Below are 23,219 nucleotides of genomic sequence, written 5' to 3'. Positions count from 1 at the left end.
GTGGCTGTTATGCAATATTTATTCATCCAGACTTCATAAATTTTGGGCTGTTTTGAGAATACAGTAACGTTTTTCTCAGCACAAACACTCTTTTGTTAAGGGTTAAAGATCTGTGTATTCAGTTGCTTACAGTTTTACAGCATCTTGGTAAAAATTATATAGTTGATAATAACCCACATTTCTATATAGATTTTATTTATTTATTTTTGTGGGACAATGAGGGTTAAGTGACTTGCCCAGGGTCACACAGCTAATAAGTGTCAAGTGTCTGAGTCAGGATTTGAACTCAGGTCCTCCTGAATCCAGGGCCAGTGCTTTATCCACTGCATCACCTAGCTGCCCCTTTATATATATTTTAAACATCTATAAAGCACTCCCCTCCTATGCCCTGTGAAAGAAGTACTATAACTATTATCTCCATTTTGAAGATTAGAAAACTGAAGCTCAAAGGGCTTAAATGATTTGCTGTTGCATTGTTTCAGTCATGTTCAACTCTTTGTGAACCCATTTGGGATTTTCTTTGCAAAATACTTAAGTGCTTCCCATTTTATCCTCCAGTTCATTTTACAGATGGGGAACTGAGGCAAAGAGGGTTAAGTGATTTATTTGTCCAGGGTCACAAAACAGTATGTGTCTGAGGCCAAATTTGAACTAAGAAAGATGAGTCTTCCTAGCTCCAGAACTGTCTGCTCTATTCACCAAACCACCTAGCATATTGTTATACAGGTCCTCCAACCCAGGTCTTCTGACTCAATTTCCAATGTGTTTCTTCTTTCTTCTTCTTTCTTCTTTCTTCTTTCTTCTTCTTCTTCTTCTTCTTCTTCTTCTTCTTCTTCTTCTTCTTCTTCTTCTTCTTCTTCTTCTTCTTCTTCTTCTTCATCACCACCACCATAACCACCACCATCATCAACAGCTTCCTTTAATTATTAATATTTAAATGATACTCTTTTAAAATGATTCATGACTATCATGTTCAATGACTCTGCCCCCATCAACAGAATCCTCCCTCTCTTGTAACCCAGAAACGTAGTTGTGCAAAACAAATAAACACTGACTGTACCCGACAACCCCTGTCTCATTCCACAAAAGAGACATTCTTTAGCATCAGTCCTCTTAAGTCACAGTTGGTCGCTGCATGGAGCAGAGTTCTTTTATCTTTCAATATCTTCACCCTTCATATCATTATTGTTATCATGCCAATTATTTTCCTTAATCTGCTTATTTTGAGCCACCTCAGTTCTTACAAGTTTTCCAGGTTTTATCTGATTTCTTCATCCAATGTTCTTGCTGCTTCTCTACCCTATGAGCATATAGGTGGGCAATTATTTTTTTAAAGCTATGATAATCTGTGTCACTTTTGATTTTAGCACCTAGATCCTGAGAAAAGATACAAAAATAACCTATTAAAACATGGTATAAGGGGATTTTGTTATTGTTTTGTCTTTTCTCATGTTATTTTCTCCTAGCAGCAGCCTGGGAAAAGAGTGTTAGAAAATCTCAAATATTAGAGCTAGAGAAGCAAAGTGTTCATAGATGCCTAGACAATATACGTCTTACTCCGGACCAATCTTGTATTAATTCCTAAGCTCAGGAAATAGATAGCCAAATCTCTTGGTTATGTGACCACAGGTATCAGACTTTGATTTCCTTACGCAAAATACATTTCAGTTGTTTTTTTTTATTGTATTTCAGTAAAAGGATATTTTAGAAAGGGACTATGCTACCCAACTGAGTAACCAAGGAAACTGAAACAATGATAATCTAAAATAATTTAAAATAAAGCAAGTATTCTTAGATAAGGAATTTGCTTAGGGGAAGAAGAGGGAAACTTTTATGCAGATAAGTTAATTGATGCAGACTTGCTCATGGAGTCTGAAAGGAATTGCTTTTTAGCCCAGACTTGGTTTCTGTAGATTGATGTTTAAACCAGGTTTGATTCTGAAGTCTGGTCACAGACTTGTCAGGAAGGCACTCAAATGATTTCAAGATAACTTGCCCCTGTGCCCTAAGATGGAGGCTCTGGGATGTTGGTCCAAGTTTATTAATTACCCTGTGAAATTTCAGAATAAGCAGCTGGCATCAAACAGCTATTTATCATGATGAAGAGCAATGAATTGACTCAACTCAGTTAGCATGAGAGATCTTTTCAAATCCAGGTGATTTTACGATGCAGCAGGTTATTTGTTAACTTTCACAGACTCCCTTTCAAGTCTAGTCCCTGGCTTGTGTGTGTACCCATTAATTAAGCAAGTTCCATTGTTGAGTCATACTTCTAAGATATGGAATAAGATGAAAAATGGACAATTTCAAAACCCCCCAAGAACGCTTTATAATATTGGATATATGAATAGCAACTTTACTTAGGATGTTTCAAAATTCAAAATGTTCATTGTCTTCCTTACACCATATCCTTAAAATAGGAGAAATAGTAGATGGTTTGCTTCATCCTCATGCTATTTGTTTTTATCAGGGGTTTATTTTTACTGTCCACTGTGATCATCAAGTTCTCTCTATAATTCTTGAGATAAGATTTTATTTTATATTATAATATATTTATATTATATTTAATATACAACACATTTATATTATGTATTATTATATATTTATTTATATATTTTATTGTATTAATGAAGGTATTTACAACATTTATTACATATTTTCTAAAGGTTTTCTGTCAACAAGTAAGAGTTTTCTTTGCAGTCAGGAGGCTACTTGTTTGTGCTATCTATAAAGCCAAATGGATTATTCGTTCTTTTTTGTGAGATATTTATTAATATGCATGATATATCAATAAAAGGCTAGGGTGGATGGGGTGGCAATTAAGTCTGTTAGAATTATCCCTTTCTCAGTATAGACATTATCTAATAAATGCATGCCAAGACAGAAAATCTAATGACAATTCTCCCTGGTTCAAATTCCCTGGTTACCATCCTAAAATTAATTATTTGGAAATAAGCATCCTTTTTTATCATTTAATCAGTTCATGTACAGTGGATATTTTTTAAACATTTCTATCCCAAACTACTACTTCATCCCCCAACAAACACACAGGTGCTTACGCGCATCTTTCTTTTACTTCTCTTTTTGACCAGATTCCCCCCAGTTTGACTTCTCTGGTAATCACAATCGTTTCTACAGTGCTTTAGCTCCTGTCTCACCATTGCATAGGAAAGAACAGCCATTACTCCCAATGATCCATGAAACAGTGTCTGTGCATGTGCAGGGTGAAATTACTTTGGCTTTTTATTACCATAAAAAATCACAAGCTTACAATCCAATTTGCTGCCCACTCTCACCCTTAGGGTTTTAAGCAATAGAACTGCTTTCCAAGAATTTCTCTTCTAGTAAGTATCTATGCTTGGGATTATAATTCTCCAGGTACCCTAATTTATACTTTTCCAGGTTAAATCACATTTCATTTTTGCTAGACATGGATCTAATCTTACCAAATTCCATTGTGTCAACAGGGGCTGAGAAATAATATGTTAAATGGCTCCCTGTTCAGTATTATCTGAAAATTAATTAATAGGGTTTTTTATCCTCTCTCAAAATGTTGTTAAAGTCCACAGCTAAAACTATCTAGCTGTGCAATCACCACAGAGTACTTCCCCTCAGTACACATAAACTATAATCCTTTTGTGTTATTAAAATATGGATTGGTCAAAAATTTCCTTGGAATAGAGCTAAAATGAGCCAAAAGTCTCATTCTCTTCAGCAATTTCAGGGTTTTTCCTAAGAGAGCTATAGCTGATTCTTAAGAGACTAGGGCTATAGATGATGTAAAGTATGTTAATCTAACCACATTGCCATGGTTCTCATTGCTGTCATTGGGGATTTATTTTCTTTCCAGAGGTTGTGCCAAGAGACCTCAGTTTGGACTGCTACCATATGTGGATGGGGGTACTGAGTCATGATTCATGGCTTCTTTAGACTACTAAGGGGCACACAGGTTAGGTTTCCTCAAAGGAGCTGAGATTAAAGGGACTCTGCAGCTGCAGACATTTAGGGGGGCTTTTAGTAAAGCAAAGGGAGATTTTTTAAAAAAAGCAATAATTATCCTTATGAACAAAAGAATAATGACAAGCCAGTTTATCACTGTTTAGATTCCATACATATAATCCCTAATAGAAACAGCAACCATCACTTAGATGAGATATTAGGTTATCAACACAAACACTCTACTAATTTATTGTTGAAGTAAATAGCTAAATTGACTGACACAGCAATTAAAATTTCCACCTGCCATACTAGTTTATTAAGTATTTTCATCTTTGAGGGACTCGGAAGGGGGTGGGGCTATTGCCTGAGTTTAGATTTTCTCTCTTCTTTTGCATTATCCTTATAGACAGATTATAGACAGATGTCTATAGGAGGTCTTTAGGATGACTATGGATATATAATTCTTTTTTAAATCAAATTTGTGATTTCATCAGCATAGGGGAACACCTGGTAAAGAATTTCCTTTACCAGTTCAGATCATCTAGTCTGCAATTTACAGGATCAGAGAGTTGCCTAGGGGAACACAGACAATAGTGTGAGCTGTGGACCTTGAACCCAGGTCTTACTGATTCAGAGCATACTACCTTTGAGATATGTTCACAGACTGGTCCCAGCCCAAACCTCAGTTCATCACTCTTTGAGTTTTGAGTCAGTGTAAATAGCAATTTTTTCTGTTCTGGCCAGAAAATCTAAGGGTCTTCCCCTCCTAGACTGGTTCTTTTGGGTAGTCAAACTAGGCTATCTTTTGCTTCAATTCTTACCTAGCCTTTAATTACTGAATGAGTGTTGCTTCAAACAAACAGAGCTGAGAAGGACCTTAATTTATAAGAGGCCAAGGTATCCCACTATATCCAGGGACATAGCTAGTCATCCTGACCTATGCCTTACCAATGGACTTTGTTGACTCTGGAGGAGAGAGTGAAACTGATGACTTTGCACAGCTCTGCCCCACTTAAATACAAGTCACTTGCAAGTCAAGACATCACCCTCCTGATGTCATTGGTCCTCATAGAGAATGAAGGACAGGGGGAAGCTAAGTGGTGCAGAGGATAGAGCACCGGCCCTGGATTGAGGAGGACCTGAGTTCAAATCTGGCCTCAGACACTTAACACTTACTAGCTGTGTGGCCCTGGGCAAGTCACTTAATCCGAATTGCCTCACCAAAAAAAATTTTTTTTTAAAGAGAATGAAGAACAAACAACAATGATACTTTCTGAAAAATGGTATCGTAAGGGACTATATGTGTCCTGAAAGGCTGAAATTCCTACAGTTAAGAGTACCACCAGTAGCATTTATTATTATTTAAAGGCAGCTGATGATACACCTCTGGGAGTTCTGGGCCTAGAATCAGGAAAGACCTGAGTTGAAATTCAGCCTCAGACACTTACTAGTTATGTTACACTGGACAAAGTTCTTAACCTCTCTTTGCCTCAGTTTCCTCAACTGTAAAATGAGAATAATAATAATAATAATAAACCCTACCTCACATGGTTGCTATGAGGATTATGATATATAAAATGATCAAGGCATAATTTTTGGGTAATTAGTAATTTTATTAATCACGCTAGTGGATAATTAATAAAATGCATCAGTGGCGCTCTCAAATGCCAAAGACCCCTCATGCCATCTCCTCAATGTGTACATGACCTTGAATGAGTGGATGTTCCAGAAGATGGCAATCAACTCTGATTAGTTAACAATTAATGAGAAGAATGGATATTATAATGAGTGGTGGGCTTATTCTATTGAGGGGCTAGGGACTCTAATCACTCATTCTTGGACAATGAGACATCTTTTATTCAGACCCTCACCTAGGACAATCTAGACAAAAGGAGATACATCACTACTTAGACCTGACTGAGTGGAATACAGTGGGCCAGAATTCACCTTATATTAAATTCTTTATAAGCTTCTCTAATTGGGCATGATCTCCTAACTAGTCTGAAAAGACATGTAGCTGGGGGATTTTGGCAATCTCATCCATCAACAATGCCCTTTAGTTCAATGTAATTCAATAATTGATTATTAATGTAAGAAAGGAATAATCATTTCTTTCAGTATCAACTGAGGTAATATTTGTAAAAAGCATTTAGCACAGTGCCTGGAACATAAGAGGTGATATAAATGCTTATTCTTTTCCCCTGATGAACATTCCCATAGTGCTTTAAACACTTTACATACATTAATTCATCATTTGGAAAGACTGTTACTTCAACCACATTTTGGAGATTTTACTTTCTGAAATCTTACCTTTTTGGACCCATACCCCCACATTCAGGAAGGTAACATAGGAAGAAACTACTAAGCAAAGTAACAATGTATCAGGTTTCCTATCATTAACTATCTTCAGGGAATATACTCCAACTTCCATTAGCTACTGGTTTCCATATTCTGGAATGTGTCCAGGATATAAGAATCTAGAGAGAGCTCCCCCTTTAAGTTCCAGACAATCACAATTAGCAAATCCCCTCTGTTGCTTTTAGAAAGAGGCAGGATTTATTCAAACCTTGTCAAAGCAATTTTCCAAGACCTCCTGCCCTGTTCCATGTCATGTTTACTGTCATTTGATTCTGGTATACTAGCTACCCTGATATTGCCTCTGGACTCTGTCCTGGCTTTGGCTCTCCCTGACTTCAGCTTTTGACTTCTCTTGTAATATATCTGCTACTGGCTTTAATCTAGGATTTTCCTCAATTAGTAACATCTGAATCCTTTCCATCCCTGATGCTCCCCAGTGTATTTAACTCTGTTTGTAGATTTAGTACTGGAAAAAGGAACTTAGAGGCCAGTGACTCCAAATCCCTCATTAAGAAACTGAGACACAGAGAGGATAAGCAAATTTCCTAGGATCATGCAGCTAGTAAGTGGCAGAAATTGGACAAAAACTCAAGTCACCTAGTGTCAAATTGAATATACTTTCTACTGTACCACACGGCTGATTTTGTGTGTCCTTTTGGCTTATGTCCCTTCTTCATTCTTTGGATTCTAGTGACTGGATCTCAAGATAAAATACTTCTTTCACTGGAGGAGTCACTCCAGGCATTCTCCAACTTCATTGCTTATTCTACCTCCTATAATCATTCTCTGAACCTGTCCCTCATGTTTACTGGATCATTTGCCCCTTGATCTCATTAGCCCTATAGGTTGATTCTTTGTTAGTTGAAAGAAATCATGGTTATTCAAAATATGTATTCTTTCTCTTTTAATAAAAATATAAATTTTTAGTATTTTCCACTAACATGCATTTATTATCACTGACTCCTCACCCCCCAAATCCTTTGGGAAGGGGGTGGGGGAGAAGAAATCAAAACCCTTGTAATAAATAAGTTTAACAAAAAAAGTCCCACAATGACCATGTAAAAATGTATGTATCATCTTGCACCCTGATTCCACAACCTAGCGAGGTGGTCAGAGGCTAGTATACACGCAGCATTCTTCATCATCAATCCTTTGGAGTCATGGCTTGGGTCACTGAAATGATTGAGAGGTCTTCAGTCTTTTAAAGTTCTTTTTCTTCACAGTGTTTTCTTGTATGCTATCCCACAATATATATTGTTTCCTATCCTGCTCACTTCACTCTGTAACAGTTCATATCCTGTCTCTTAAGATATGATCAATGTTTTTCATGCCTTCATAAGATCATGGGATCATTTATTAAGAACTGGAAGGGAGTTTAGTAAATATGGTACAATCCTTCCATCGCCTCTTTTTTAGATGAGGAAATTAAAGGGAAAAGAGTTTTATACCATTTACCCAGGGGATCTAAACACCAATTCTTTGGTTACAAATCTAAAACTCTACTAGTCTTTATCTCTCCCTACTTTCTTCTGTAAGGAAGTTAGTCGTCTCATAGCAGTGGGAAGCTTCTAAATAATCCACAAAGCTCTGGCTTCTTTTTTTCCTATTCCTGAACTACATATTGAACATAGTTCTTATTATTATTCCTTGCCTCCACTTTTAAATAGAAGTCATTCAGTATCAAGTTGTTGACTTAGCTTAGAGGCTCTTGTCAAATTTTCTTAGAATTTCTATGAATCTTCACCCTCTGTAGAAGATAAAAGTTATATATAAGATTCAACCATCCTCCTTGTGGTATCCTTGATCACCATGAGCACCAGAGAGTGAGATAAGCAAGTTTCCTATGAAAATATAATTTCGTTTTGCCTCTGGGTGCACAAGGAAGACACTTCTAACAACTATTCTGTCTACTTAAGAACTGTGAGCTATTCTTTTTAAGTTCAAAATGTGTTATGTCTTCTGGTTTCATATATAGAAAGATTGGCAATATTAATCTGGTTTGGGTCTTCTCTTTGTATATCAACTCATTGGTTGTTAGACAAAAATTATCATTTATGTGACCATGGGCAAATCATTTAACTCTGTTTACCTCAGATTCTACATCTTTAAAATGATCTGGACCAAGAAATGGCAAACTCCTCCAGAATCTTTGCCAAGGAAACTCCAAATAAGGTTGCAAAAAGTCAAGCGTGATTGAAAACAACTGAACAAAAACAAAATTAAATTAATTTAAAAATTGTGATTTTCAAGGGGGCAGAGCCAAGATGGCAGAGGAAAGACTTGCCTGAGCTCTTCCCAAGACCACTACAAATACCTTCAATTAATGACATAAGACAATTTCTGGAGCAATAGAACCCCCAAAAGACAGGATGAAATCATTGTTCCAGCCAAAGACAACTTAGAAGGTCGGCAGGAAAAGTCTGTTGTACCAGGGTGAGTGGAGCTCAGTTCAGTGCAGACCATGCCAACATAGACACAGACCCAGAGCAGACCCAGTCTCAGCCATAGCAAATTAGGACCAGGCCCTGGGAGCCTCTGAATCAGCAGCAGCAGCAACTGCTTCTGATACTCAGCCCACAGATGGTAAGGCAGTTTAAAAATTGGCCATAATGAGATTATAGGAATCTCTTTGCCAGCACTGAGGCAGGACCCTATTATTTTGCCCATACTTGAATGCAGGTCATAGTCTTGGGTGTCAGTCCCAGGCGGGGGAGGAGCACAAGCACCCTGGAGCTTGTGGCCACAGCAGAGTGGGACTGTTCATAATTCCATGGCATAAAGCAGGCTCATTGTTGCTTGTAAACCAGAGTATAGGCCAGGAGAGTAGCAAACATACCTCTGCTTAAATCAAACCACCTTGGAAGAACTAAAAACTTAAAATTCCTAAAAGTATCTCTGAAAACAGCTGGACAAACCACCTTAAGCTTGGGACAGTGTACCCTCCACCCTAGAAGCAGTGCCCCAACTTTAACAAAGAGTTAAAAGTCAAGAAATAGGCTGGGAAAATTAGCAAACAGAAAAAAATGCTGACACTAGAAAGTTTCTATGGTGACAAGGAAGATCAAAATACACTTTCTCAAGATGATAACAAAACTCCTACATCTAAAGCTTCCAAATAAAATATCAATTGTTCTCAGGGCATAGAAGTACTCAATAAGGACTTTGAAAATAAATTAAGAGAGGTAGAGGAAAAAATGGAGAGAGAAATGAGAGTGATGCAAGAAAATCATGAAAAAAGTCAACAGCATGGTAAAGGTGTCACAAAGATGTAATGAAGAAAATAACACCTTAAAAACAGGCTGGGGCAAATGGTAAAAGAGGTACAAAAATCATTAAGGAAAACAATGTCTTAAAAAGTCAAAATGACCAAATGGAAAAGGAGATACAAAAGCTCTCTCAAGAAAATAACTCCTTAAAAATTAGGATTGAGCAAATGGAAGTTAATGACTTTATGAAAAATCAAGAAACAATAAAGCAAAACCAAAGAATTAAAAAATAGAACAAAATGTGAAATATCTCATTGGAAAAACAACTGACTTGGAAAATATAGTCAGGAGAGATCATTTGAAAATTATTGGACTACCTGAAAGCCATTATCAAAAAAAAAGACTCCAGACATCATTTTCCAAGAAATTATTTAGGAAAATTGCCCTGATATTCTAGAACCAGAAGGCAAAATAAAAACGAAAGAATCCACTTATCACCTTCTGAAGGAAATACTAAAATGAAAACTCCCAGGAATGTTATATTCAAATTCCAGAGCTCCTAGTCAAGGAGAAAATATTGCAAGTAGCCAGAAAGAAACAATTCAAGTGTTGTGGATCCACATTCAGGATAAAACAAGGTTTAGCAGCTTCTACATTAAAGGACTGGAGGGCTTGGAATATGACATTCCCGAGGGCGAAGGAACTGGGATTACAACAAAGCATAACCTAACTAGCAAAACTGAGTGTAATCATTCAGGGGAAAAATGGAAATGTAATGAAAGAGAGGACTTTCAGGCATTCTTTTTTTTTTTTTTTTAAGTGAGGCAATTGGGGTTAAGTGACTTGCCCAGGGTCACACGACTAGTATGTGTTAAGTGTCTGAGGCCAGATTTGAACTCAGGTACTCCTGACTCCAAGGCCGGTGTTCTATCCACTGCACCACCTAGCTGCCCCACTTTCAGGCATTCTTGAGTAAAAGACCTGAGCTGAATTTTGAGGAGGGACAGGGTGAAAGGAGATAGAGAATAGAGTAAATGTCATGGGGAAGGTATAGGATGGAGGGAAATACAGGTAGCAATAATAACTGTGAAAAAATTTTGATGCAAATTTGCCTGACAAAGGTCTCATTTCTGAAACATAGAGAACTGAGTCAAATTTATTAAAATATTATACATTCTCCAATTGAAAAATGATCAAAAGATATGAAGAGTTTTCAGATGAAATAAAGCTATCTATAGTGATATAAAAATGCTCTAACTCACTATTGATTAGAAAGATGCAAGTCAAAACAATTCTGTAGTATTACCTCATACGTATTAGATTGGATAATAGGACAGCTGAGGAAAATGGCAAATGTTGTAGGGGATGTGGTGAAAATGAGACATTAATGCACTGTTTGTGGAATTGTAAACTGATTCAAACATTCTGTAGAGCAATTTGGAACTAAGGCCAAAGGGCTATAGAACCATGCATACTCTTTTGACCTAGTAAAACCACTACTAGTTAGTATCCAAAAAGAGATAAAAAAACAAAAAAGTTAAAAGACCAATATGTACAAAAATACTTATGGCAGCCCATTTCTGATGCAAATAATTCAAAATTGAGGAAATATCCATCAATTAGGGAATGCCTGAAGAAACTGTGGGATGAGATTATGATGGAACACTATAGTGCTATAAGAAATAAGGAGCGGGATGCTCTCAGAAAAACCTGGAAAAACTTACATGAGCTGATATAAAGTGAAATTACTGGATAACAGCAATATCGTAAGATGATTAACTGAATTACTTAGCTATTCTCAGCAACACGATGATCAAGGACAATTCTGAAGGGCTTATAAAAAATGTGATCCATCTCCAGAGAAAGAACTGATGGTATCTTCATACAGATTGAATCATATTTTTTTTAGTTTCTTTTTCTTAAGGTTTTTGTCTGTTTTCTTTCACAACCTGACTAATATGGTAATGTTTTGCATGACTACACATGTATTACTTATAGTGAATTGCTTGAGTTCTTAAGGGGAGAGAGGGCAGAAGAGAATTTGGAACCCAAAGTTTTTTAAAAGGACATTAAAATTTTTCCCCCAATTTTTTAATTGGGGGAAAATAAAATTCTAATTAAATGGAAAAAAATCTGTGATTCTCATTGCATTCTGCCCTTTTCTGCCATTTCATCTCAGTCATTGTGGAGCGAAAGAGAGTAGAATATTTCTTGTCATTGATTTCTTCCTTTTAGTTTCCCCAGTTTCCTTCAAGACTCAATTCAAATATTGTATTCTGTGGGAGGCCTTTCCCAATACTACCATCTTCTAGTGTCTACCTCTCTTGGATTGCTCTCAGTTTACTTGCTCCTTTACCTAAGAACTTGAGGGAAGTTCCTTGAGGGAATCAGCTGTTTTCCCCTTTCTTTTTATCCAGCACTTAGCACAGTGGCACATGACAAATACTTAGAAAATGCTTGTTGACAAAATACTGAGGGTTATTTTGATTTGTCTTATCAAGTTGTCTTGTCAGCTTGACAACATAAAATGGCAAACGCTTATAAGGAATTGAGGCTGGTGAAGGAAGTAAGAGACAAAAACTGTGTTTTCTTTAAGTTTATTGGGGAAAAAGCAAATACTCAAACAAGGGAGAGGATTCCTGCTTAAGGTGAATGATAACTGACAAGAAGAAAACAGCTACAAAACTTATTTTGTTTCTGTTTTCTCTACTAAGAAGATTACTCTTTGGGCTAGAAAGGACTAAACAAAAGTAATGTCAAGTTGTTATTAAAGTTATTATTCAAATATAATACAAAGTTGATACCCACAACAAATATGCAGCTAACAAGAGAGCTGATAGCTAACCTGGATGAGTTCAAGTGACCAAGCCCAGATAACTACAAATACTGAAAAATAACTGGTATATGTGATTAATGAGTCACTACCAATGACCTTTGAATGATCTTATAGAACAGAAAAAGGTGCTATGAAATTACAGAAGGGCAAATATTTTCCTGCTTTTCAAAAAAAGAAGGGAAAATGATATAATTTTTCAAACCATAGATCAATGGGTTTGACTTTGCGTCATGGCAAAGTTCTTAAATGCAATATTAAAAAGGTGGTTTGAAAAATATTTAGAAAAAGAAGTAGTGATCAATTAGAACAAGCTTTCTTTATCAAAAACAGGTTATTCCAAATCTTTTTTTATGGCTTCAAGTATGACTTTATTCTGTTTTGTTTTCATAGAGATGGTTATTAAGTTGGTAATAAACATTTAAAAATAATAATCATACTGTATTAAAGTGATGGGCTGCCAAGAGCCTTGCCAACAAGGGGAGGAATCTGGATGCCAGGGCTGGAAGCTTTGAGAGTGACCCGGTATGCCTGCTGCCCCGACTCCAGCCTCGGGGCCTCCCCCTATCTCCTCTGCCAGCTCTCATCCTGTGGCCAGGACCGAGGGGAGCCTGGGCTCTGGACAGATGTGGGAGGGGCAGGGCCTGACCCCCTGGGGTACAGGGTACTCCCATCACCTCAGCCAATGCACCTTCCTGCCTTGCATGAATTTCTTGCAAAAAGAAGACTGCTTTGCAAAGACCATAAAGATGGGAGTTCAAGATCTGACCAAGTACCTGGGGTGCTGCAATGTCTCTAGCAAGGTGTGCTCCAGGATCACCTGATACATCTCATCCCCATCCTCATTTTCAAAGTAGAGCTCCAGGTTGTTCGGGCGGTACTTGCTTTCCAGGTGCCACACAGGCCACTCCTTAAACATAACCATGAAGTGATCGATGAACCTGGAGTCCTTGTGAAAAGCAGAGATAAAGTCGGTTTGGCCGCATTCAGGGTACAGGAGCAGTGTGGTCCAGCTTAGTCAGCCGCTGTCATCCAGAGACACTCTGGCCCCCACAGCATTGTCTACAGCCATACCACCCTGAACGTGCCCAATCTCGTCTGGCCAAATCTTTTTTGATCAAGAAATGCTATGGGTATAATTTATCTAGATTTTTGTAATGTGTTTGACAATTTCTGTCAGGCTATTCTTGGACATAAGTTGGAAGAATGTTAGCTGAGAATATTGCAGGTAAATAGACTTGGAATTGGTTGAAAGAATGTCATTACTGTATAGCCATGATTTTAGAGGCGGGAATGGCATGGAAAGAGGGAGGGAGGGAGAAAGAGAGAGAGAGAGAGAGAGAGAGAGAGAGAGAGAAACAAAAAGAGACAGACAGATTCAGGCTATGCAGATTTGGCTCTGACAGTGAAGCTCTAGTTCCCAAGAAGACAATGCTCAATAGCTTCTGTGTTAAAATTAAGAAGGATGTGATTAAGCTCAGACTGTTTATAGATACAATTCTCTTAATAACTTGCCACAAATTCAAGATTAGCTGGGGGTTCTACTAGGCAAAAAATGATTTTCTTTTTTTTTTTTTTTTTTTTTTTTTGTGGGCAATGGGGGTTAAGTGACTTGCCCAGGGTCACACAGCTAGTAAGTCAAGTGTCTGAGGCTGGATTTGAACTCAGGTACTCCTGAATCCAAGGCCGGTGCTTTATCCACTGCACCACCTAGCTGCCCCCCAAAAAATGATTTTCAAAGCTGTCCCTGTACAGTAGATACTATCAGACTTTCAAAAGAAAGAAATGGAAAATAGGTTTCATCTGCTACCTACATCATTGGCTCAATATCTACTTTATCTTTGCCACAAGAGACTGAACCCTAAAGCCCATATCTGCATCTTCAGTACAATTCTAGCCATAGTCACTGTTTCTTCTGCATGCTTTCCCTCTCGATCTCATGGCCATCAGAGGTCTGTGAGTCAACAGTGTAATAATGATACCATAGGCAGTAGTAGAAGAGGCTTTCCATAAAAGACTAAGGCAGTGATTGTCCTGCTATACTCTGCCCTAATTAGGGTATTGGCTTTGGATTTCAGAGCCACATTTTAGAATAAACTGGTTATATACTCTGGACTGCAGATCTTTGCAACCAGGAGAGCAGGAGTTTGAGGAAGAGCCTTGAGACTACATAGAGTATATAAGAATTGGTTGAAGGAACTAAGTAGTATGGATGGAGAAGTCTTCTGAGAACCTAATATCTGTTTCAAAGTGTTTTAATTGCTATTAGTAAAAGAAAATAGACTTATTTCATTTAACTCTAGAGAGCTCAAATAAAAGCATGGAAGAGGCAGGTGCTTCAGAAGCATTTCTTTTTGAGTTCAAGAAGTATTATTTTTTTTAATAATGGGGGTGGGTAAATTTTTCTTTGAGATGTTTGTCTAATATTTTTGGTGTGTTTTGTTTTTACACTATGTTCATTTCTGAATGCATACTTTCCCCCTCTTCTACCCCGTGAGCCATCCGTGTAAAAAGAAAAAAAAAAAAAGATTTTAAAGGAAAGGCGATAAAAAACAGTTCAGCAAAATGAACTAACATATCACTTGAGTCGGATATATGTAATGATTTACACCTATACTCCCATGTCCTCTGTATAGGGGGAGGAAAATAAACATGACCATGGGAGGGAAAGGAGGCCCATACCCTATTGATGAGCATTTGCTTTGTTTCCAGATTGTTGCCACACAAAAAAAAGTGTCAGTATGAATTTTTTTTTTTTTAGTGAGGCAATTGGGTTTAAGTGACTTGCCCAGGGTCACACAGCTAGTAAGTGTTAAGTGTCTGAGGCCGGATTTGAACTCAGGTACTCCTGACTCCAGGGCCGGTGCTCTATCCACTGCTCCACCTAGCTGCCCCCCCCCCCAGTATGAATATTTTTGTGTCCAGGGCATATTTCTATCTTTGATCTCCTTAGGGTATATCCCTAGCAGTAGGACCTCTGACTCAAAAAAAGTATATACAGTTCAGTAATTTTTAGAATAATACAACGCTTCTTCCCAGAATAATTTCATAGCTGATCCCATTTTCTATTGCCCCTTTATCATTAATTTCCATCTTTTGTCATTGTTATCAATATGTTTGTTCTAAGATGAAACCTCATTCTTATTTTGATTCAGTTCCTACAGGAACTTCATCCAAAAATAGGTTTTGTACTAGGTGGAAGGACCTATACTCAGTCATAGTCTTTTTCGTGAGGGAATGTGTCTGTCTGTTTTGTTATGAAGAAATAGTGATCTAATATTGAACACATAGGACTGTGAGTCTAGAAATTTGAGGTCTAATCCTGGCTTTGCCACCAATATTAATTCTATAGCTTTAGCCATCTGTTAACCCTTTTGCATCATAGTTTCTGCGCCTAGGATAATACCACTTATCTTTGTTGCTTTTCAGAATTATTGTGTCAAGATAGGTCCTTTAAGCATCTGAGATTCTATTATTGTGAATATTACTTTATGTGAATCAGACATCTATAACTCATCAGGTACAAATCTTGTTTCTGTTTAGTCAATTTAGATGAGGGTTGGCCTTAGGGTTAAGAAGACCTAAATTTGATTCCAATCTCTAATATATACTGTCTGTATGACCCTGAGTAAATTCCTTCTCAGTGCACCAGGCAATTCTAGAAGACTATAAAATACAGAGCAGTTTCCTAATTGTATCAGCAGAAAGTATTTCTCTGACAAGGTATGTAGGAGCCAGCTCTAAGAGCAGATTGTTAAATTTTCAGTGTGATCATTTATACTTCAGAAATCCACAAATACTACAAGTCAAAATTTCATGGATTGTTTGGTTCATTGTCTATATTTTTAAATTATTGGAAAAAATGATTATGCAGATTAAACTTTAAAATGTATGCTGTGTACATTTTTTTTCCAGTGAGTTTGTTAAACAGGTACCAGCACACACATGAAGTTTCCTCACGGAGATTTCTCTATGCCAATGAAATTGTAGGTCAAATCCAAAGAAATCTTTTGTAGGTCAACTCCCCACTGTGTGGCAGTCCTTTGTTTTCTTCCTTTAGCATTTGGAAGGTAGCAGTATATCACTAAGCATATCTATTTATTGCCTATCATTTTTACAATTGAATTTATCTGGTCTCTAGGGTCTCGAAGTGACAATTAAATATGCTATACAAATTTAGTATATAAAATTCAAGGGATCTAACTGCCTTGAATACATACACACACACACACACACACACACACACACACACACACACACACACACATATATATACATACATATATATTTATATATACACACATATATATGCACACACATATTAATATATATATGTATTCAAGGCAGTTGAATTTTTTTCTTTTTCTTTTTCTTTCTTTCTCTTTTTTTTGTGCAGATCAATGAGGGTGACGTGACTTGCCCAGGGTTACACAGCTAGTAAGTGTCAAGTGTCTGAGGCCAGATTTGAACTCCGGTCCTCCTGAATCCAGGGCTGGTGCTTTATCCACTAAGCCACCTAGCTGCCCTGCAGTTGAATTTTGTAGACTAAATTTGTGGGTGTGTGTATGCGTGTGTGTGTGTGTATGTATATATATATGTTTGTGTGTATGTGTATATATGTATACATATATGTGTGTGTATGTGTATATACATATAGATTAAGATACAATAGGCAAATACAAGCAGGATAGGATTATAACATTGGAAGGGCCTTGGAAATTACAATCTTATCCTCTTATTTTTTTTCTGATGAAGAAATTGAGGCCCAGAGAAAATAAGTGAAAGACTTAAAAGACACATAAGTAGTAAATGGCAGAAGTGAGGTTTTAAGTGAGTTCCTTTCTTTCCACTGTGTGTGTACATATATGTATATCTTTCTCTGTGTGTGTATATATAGACAGTTTCCTTACCTGTGAAATGGGAAGAATTGAACTCACTGGACCTATAAGTTTCTTTCCTGCCCGAAATCTAGAAACTCATGATAGTTCTCTGAGATCAACTAGGGTCATTAATAAGAAATGAAGTAAACTTACACTGATATGATTAGAAAGAAGTGCTTGGGTAGACCAAGTAAAAGGGCAGGGAATGGTGTCATTTGAGAAGTGAGGTGAAGGTGAGGGTCTACAAGTAAATGGATAACAACTACCTCCCCCAAGGGAAAAAATGATAGATAGGCAGCTAGGTGGCACAGTGGATAGAGCTCAAGGCCTGGAGTCAGGAAAACTCATCTTGCTAAGTTCAAATCTGGCTTCAGATACTAGCTGTGTGAACACATATATAGCTATGTTCACACACTTTTAAGTTTAATATACTTTATTAAAATTTTCTTAATTCTATATAATCAATAAAAATGAATTTCTATTTATATCATTTGTGAATTTCTGAGGTGTAAATACTGAAAATTCAACAATGGCAGGGGGTTGGTGCCAGCATACCCCTGGCACTAAAGCATAAATGGGACTTCATTTTTTCACAGGGATTTTGTTGTCATTATTCATTTGGGGAGCTGGAGGAACTTTGTAAATCATGTGGTACATCCTGATCTTATTAGCATAAGCTTATCCTTAATAGTATTAGCTGCTCTTTCCCAGGTCAGATGATGACTCCCATTACTGTCCATGTGAATCATTTTGCTGAACTGATGATAGAGTGTACACTTGAGGCAGTAGAAGATTCTAATCTTCTACCTCCCAGCAGAAACAATGCCACATTTGAAGACTTTGTTGTTGTTGTTGTTCAGTCCTATCTAAATCTCTGGTTGGGGTTTTCTTGTCAAAGATAACAAAGTGCAGCTAGGTGGCGCAGTGGATAGAGCACCAGCCCTGGATTCAGGAGTACCTGACTTCAAATCCAGCCTCAGACACTTAACACTTACTATCTGTGTGACCCTGGGCAAGTCACTTAACCCCAATTGCCCCGCAAAAAAAAAAAAAAAAAAAGATAACAAAGTGGTTACCATTTCCTTCACCAGCTCATTTTACAGATGAGGAAACAGAACCAAACAGGATTAAGTGACTTGCGCGGCATCACATAGCTAATAAGCATCTGAGTCCAGATTTGACCTTAGGAAGATAAGTATTCCAGCACTCTAATCCACTGAGTCACATAGCAGGCACATTTGAAGACTAGAGGGAGAATTAATCCGTGTGGGATCCACAAAATCCAAGAGATTAAATAATCTGAATGTAATTAAATATTTTTAAAATATCTGCACATTGTATACTTTAAAGGAGAAGTATAAGATACTTTCCCTTCTCTCATAGAGCCCGAAATCTAGCTGGACTTCCACATCTACTTAATTTAAGGCATAGGAGCAACTAGGTGGCACAGTGGATAGAGAACTGACCCTGGAGTCAGGAGGACCTGAGTTCAAATCCAGCCACAGACACTTGACACCAGCTTTGTGACCTTGGGCAAGTCACTTAACCCCATTTGCCTCTCACACACGCAAAAAAAAAAAAAATCATAAAATGAACTCTACAGATGACAATCAAGGAGAAGAATGTAAAAGACCCTTCTTAAGTTCCTTAAGTCAAACTCCACTATATAGATGTGGTCAGTCCTTCACCAACCTAGACAAAAAAGTCCATTTCTAAAAAAAAAAAAAAATTAAGGCCTAAAATCATAGTATTTTTGATTCCTTATTTTTGCACCATGTTTATTTTTGCCCTACCTGCCCTATATTCCCCAATTAAGAAATAGGTGCTATATTTATTATCAATTTTCCATGTCACATGTGCATAAAGATTGCTTGATTATGCTCATCTAAAATCATTAAGTCTAAGAGGAAGCAAATGTCCTCAATCGAAGTTGGGGTATGCCACATTGGAACTGAAGTGGGGATTAATTTGACTGCTGGCACTTTATTTATTTATTTATTTATTTTCAAGGTGGGATAAGGCAGGAAAAAGATTTTCATTACTTCAAGATTCCTTCCCTTCTGGGGGAAACAGAGCCCTTTTATGCCTGGGCTCTGTCTTTGTTGTAGCTACTTCTGATAAATCCTTCCCCCCATTACCCCCCATTGCCACCACTCACCCCCATTTCTTTGTTTTGCTTTTCCTGCCATCCTTTCTTTTCAAATTATTATTTCAGGAAACCTGAGCTTCAAGAAAGATTTCAGTTACTCGAGCAAAATAAATGAATGAATGAATAAATGAATGAATGAATGAATGAATGAATGGGCAAACAAGCAACTAAGTAAATGGATAAATAAACAAAATGGATGAATAGATAAATAAATGAATGAATGAATAAATGAGTAAATAAATAAATGGGTGAATGAATAAATAAATAGATGAATGAATAAATAAATAATTGGATTTTTAAAATCCAGGAGTTTTGGAGTTGCTGAACAAAGAAAAGGCTGAGGATGAAGCAAATACCTTCACAGAGGGTTTCTATTTTGTCCTGCCTTTGGGCAGATTCATCTTTCCTGCTCTCTTCTCTTCATGCATATTGATTCCAGGCCTGCTTTGTATAGATATTCCCTGTATCTGGGAACAGTAGAGACAGGAGGGTACATAGCTCTGAAATTACATTCGTTTAGCAGCCCAGCATGATGTATTCAGCGAATAGAACAGCTTCTTCACTGGGGGTTTGAGACAAACCGAGCTTTCACCAAATAGAGTGCCCTAATTTGCCCTAATGTTCCTTCTTCTCAATTCTCCCAGTGATCAGCAGCCTCCCCGAGCAGGGGGACTCCACGCTGAGCTGAATGGAAGCCTAGAGAGTTCAAAGCACTTCAGCCTTAATGCAAACCCCTCATTAAGAAACATGAAATGCATTATTGGCCATGGTAAAGACAGCAGCAGGGATGAAAAGTGAATACAGCAGATTCAAAATATAGCATACTTGGGACCCTAATTTTTAAATCCCTTGGGAAGAGTCAACTCTATTTTTCCCCTTCCAAAATTTCTGTGAAAAGATCTCCTGGATTCCAGAAAATTAAAGATCTTTGGGGGCGGCTAAGTGGCGCAAGTCACTTAACCCCCATTGCCCATAAAATTAAAAAAAAAAAATTAAAAAAAGATCCTCAAGCAACCTCATTAACAAATCATAGGCTAGGGATCAAAAGCTAAGTAGGTTTGCTGGTGGCAACTTTGGGACACTCAGGATGAACATTTTTCATTAACTCCCTAGAGACTTTTGCCAAGATAGATCCATCAGTCGATACTTTCAATTACCATCCAAAACCTGTTCCTGCTACTGTCATATTTGAGGCAGGCAAGAGATGGTTATTCTAATGTAAACGAACCACAAACAGAAAAGATTGTGATAGATACAGCACCCATGTCAAGTGGGCCTTGAACATGTAAATTCTCCCCCTACACATACATACAATGTTCATCATTAATAACAATCTGTACTTTTTCCTCTGCTAATGATACTCAGGCATTATGAGCTATTGTGACAAAGTACAATCATTTAGACCTATTTCTGGCTTCCCAAAACATTTCCTTTGACTTTAAGGTCCAACAAAATAATAATTTTAATGCAGGGGTTATTAAACTTTTTGGTGTCATGGACCTCTTTGGCAGTCTTATATAACCTATGGGGCCCTTCTCAGAATGTTTGTAAATGCACTAAATAAAATATACAGGATTACAAAGGAAACCAATTATATCAAGGTAGTTCTCATATGCCTATCCATGTTACTATAACTATAGATAGATGATAGATACATGCATATTTACATCATTTTTCAGTTGTATCCAATCCTTCATTTGGAGTTTTCTAGGGAAAGATGCTGGAGCAGTTTGCCATTTCCTTCTCCAGCTGATTTTACAGATGAGGAAAGTAAGGCAAACAGGGTTAAGTGACCTGCCCAGGGTCACGCAGCTAGTAAGTGTCTAAGGCCAGATTTGAACTCAGGTCTTCCTACCTCAAGGTCCAGAACTCTGTCCACTGTGCAACCAATATACATAGATAAATACAACTGTACTGACTCCAAGTTAAGATGCCCTGCCCCAAAGAAACAGAAGTACATTTTTCCAGCACCAAATGTACATGTTAGCTAAAAAGGGTTTATATTAAATAAACTTTCCTCTTAACACAGCAGATTTGGAAGACTGTTTTTAAGACCATTTTTTTGGCCTACATTTTTCAGGTTCTAGAGAGTGTTTTTTTTTTTTAACTTTCCTTCCTAGTCTATGAAATATGGGTATGCAGTGTCTCTAAGCTCTAAAAACAATGACCATAATTTCACAATTGCATAATCATCAATATCCTAGATCTAAAGTTGTCAACCTTTTGTTTATTGTCAGTCACTCCCCTTTGGCTCCATCTCCTCCAACAGCTGACATGACTGGGGAATATCTGCTTCTTTTCAGAAGTGAGTAATGTATATGCCTAGTCATCAAGGTTACACCTTCCTTCAAATATTACCCCAAGCAACCTGAATGGTTTGGCTATCTCCCTTTTAACAGGCTTGAAAATATTATCATTAAAATCATTGCTCTAGACCCAGAGAACAAATAAATGCCAAGGATATATGTCCAGAAAGCCACATAAAATATACAAAGTAGGGGAAAATTAGAATTGTATAATTATGATAATAAAGCTTGGAGATAAGAGGAGAAAACAAACTTCCCTCCCTTCTTTAGAAGGGGGGGAAGATTATAGATATGGAACATTGCTGTCAGACTCCCTTGGTATATTGGTTAGTTTCGCTTAACTGCTCCCCCCCCTTTTATTATTTTTTGCAAGGAATAGCTCTTGAGCAAGGGAAGAGAGAAAGCTATATTTAAATTGAAGGTAATATAAAAACAAAAGGTATCAATTAAAAAAATGTTAAAAAATCCAAAAAAGTGAATTATACATGTGAGTTCAGAGAAAAGGAGTGGCTGGGAAGTAGGGAGAAATATCTGACGCATTACGATATATTAATTTATCAAATCCAGGAAGGCGTAGAAGGGTAGGTCAGTTGTCAACACTGTAGTTTAGTATAGTGGCATCAAACAGGCCCCACAGGCTTCAGGAAGCGCATGATACTCCAGTGTTGCCTAAAGCAGATTAAACTATAACTGGGAAATATTTAACAAAATTAATAAAAACAGAATAAGACATAGTATTACATTCTTAAAACTACGCCTTACGTATGTATTAATGACTTCTATTTGAGTTCGATGGGACTATTGTAGAAAGTTCACTTGACTGGGAAGCAATAGGGTTGGCTTCTAATCCCAATTCTGACACCCTTTCTGGGTTTTAATTTCCTCAAATGGAAAAAAAAATGGGTATGTACTAGATCCATGCCTCACTACAACCTTTCCTAATAAATACTATTTGGATCCATAGAATGTTAGGGGAAGGTGGTGGGGAAGCATTAGAGTTATCTTTACATATTTGAAAGACAGGCATGTGGAGACAGCATTAGAGATGTTCTTTTAGCTCCAAAGGGCAAAACTAGTAATGCTAGGTAGAAGTGGCAAGATTAATTCCAATTTGGCATCAAGGAAAAACTTTAACAAGTAAAGCTGTCCCAGAGTACAACGAGCTACCTAGAGAGTATATACCTAGATAGGCCACCTCTTTGGAAATCTTCAATCAGAGCCAGGACTTAAACTTTTTCCACTCCCAACCCTTTTTGCCTGAGAAATTTTTACACAAACATGGGTATATGGGTATATAAAATAGGTATGCATAACCTTTTACTGTTCCCAAAATTTTCACAATCCCTACACAACCAACAGTTTAAGGAGCTAAGGTCTGGATGACCACTTATCATAGTCTCTGGATTCCTTTCATGTTTGTATTGGGCTGAGGAAGTATAGAACTCTAAGATCCCATAGAACCCTTAGATTCTATGATTCTGTTAGACCTTGGAAGTCACCCAGTCCTTATTTTACAGATGCAAAAACTGAAGCCCCAGGAGAATAAAT

The sequence above is a fragment of the Dromiciops gliroides genome, chromosome 3, assembly GCF_019393635.1.
Source record: "Dromiciops gliroides isolate mDroGli1 chromosome 3, mDroGli1.pri, whole genome shotgun sequence".
NCBI classification, from domain to species: domain Eukaryota; kingdom Metazoa; phylum Chordata; class Mammalia; order Microbiotheria; family Microbiotheriidae; genus Dromiciops; species Dromiciops gliroides.
The sequence above is the reverse complement of the archived record's forward strand: the minus strand, read 5'-3'. Positions refer to the sequence as shown.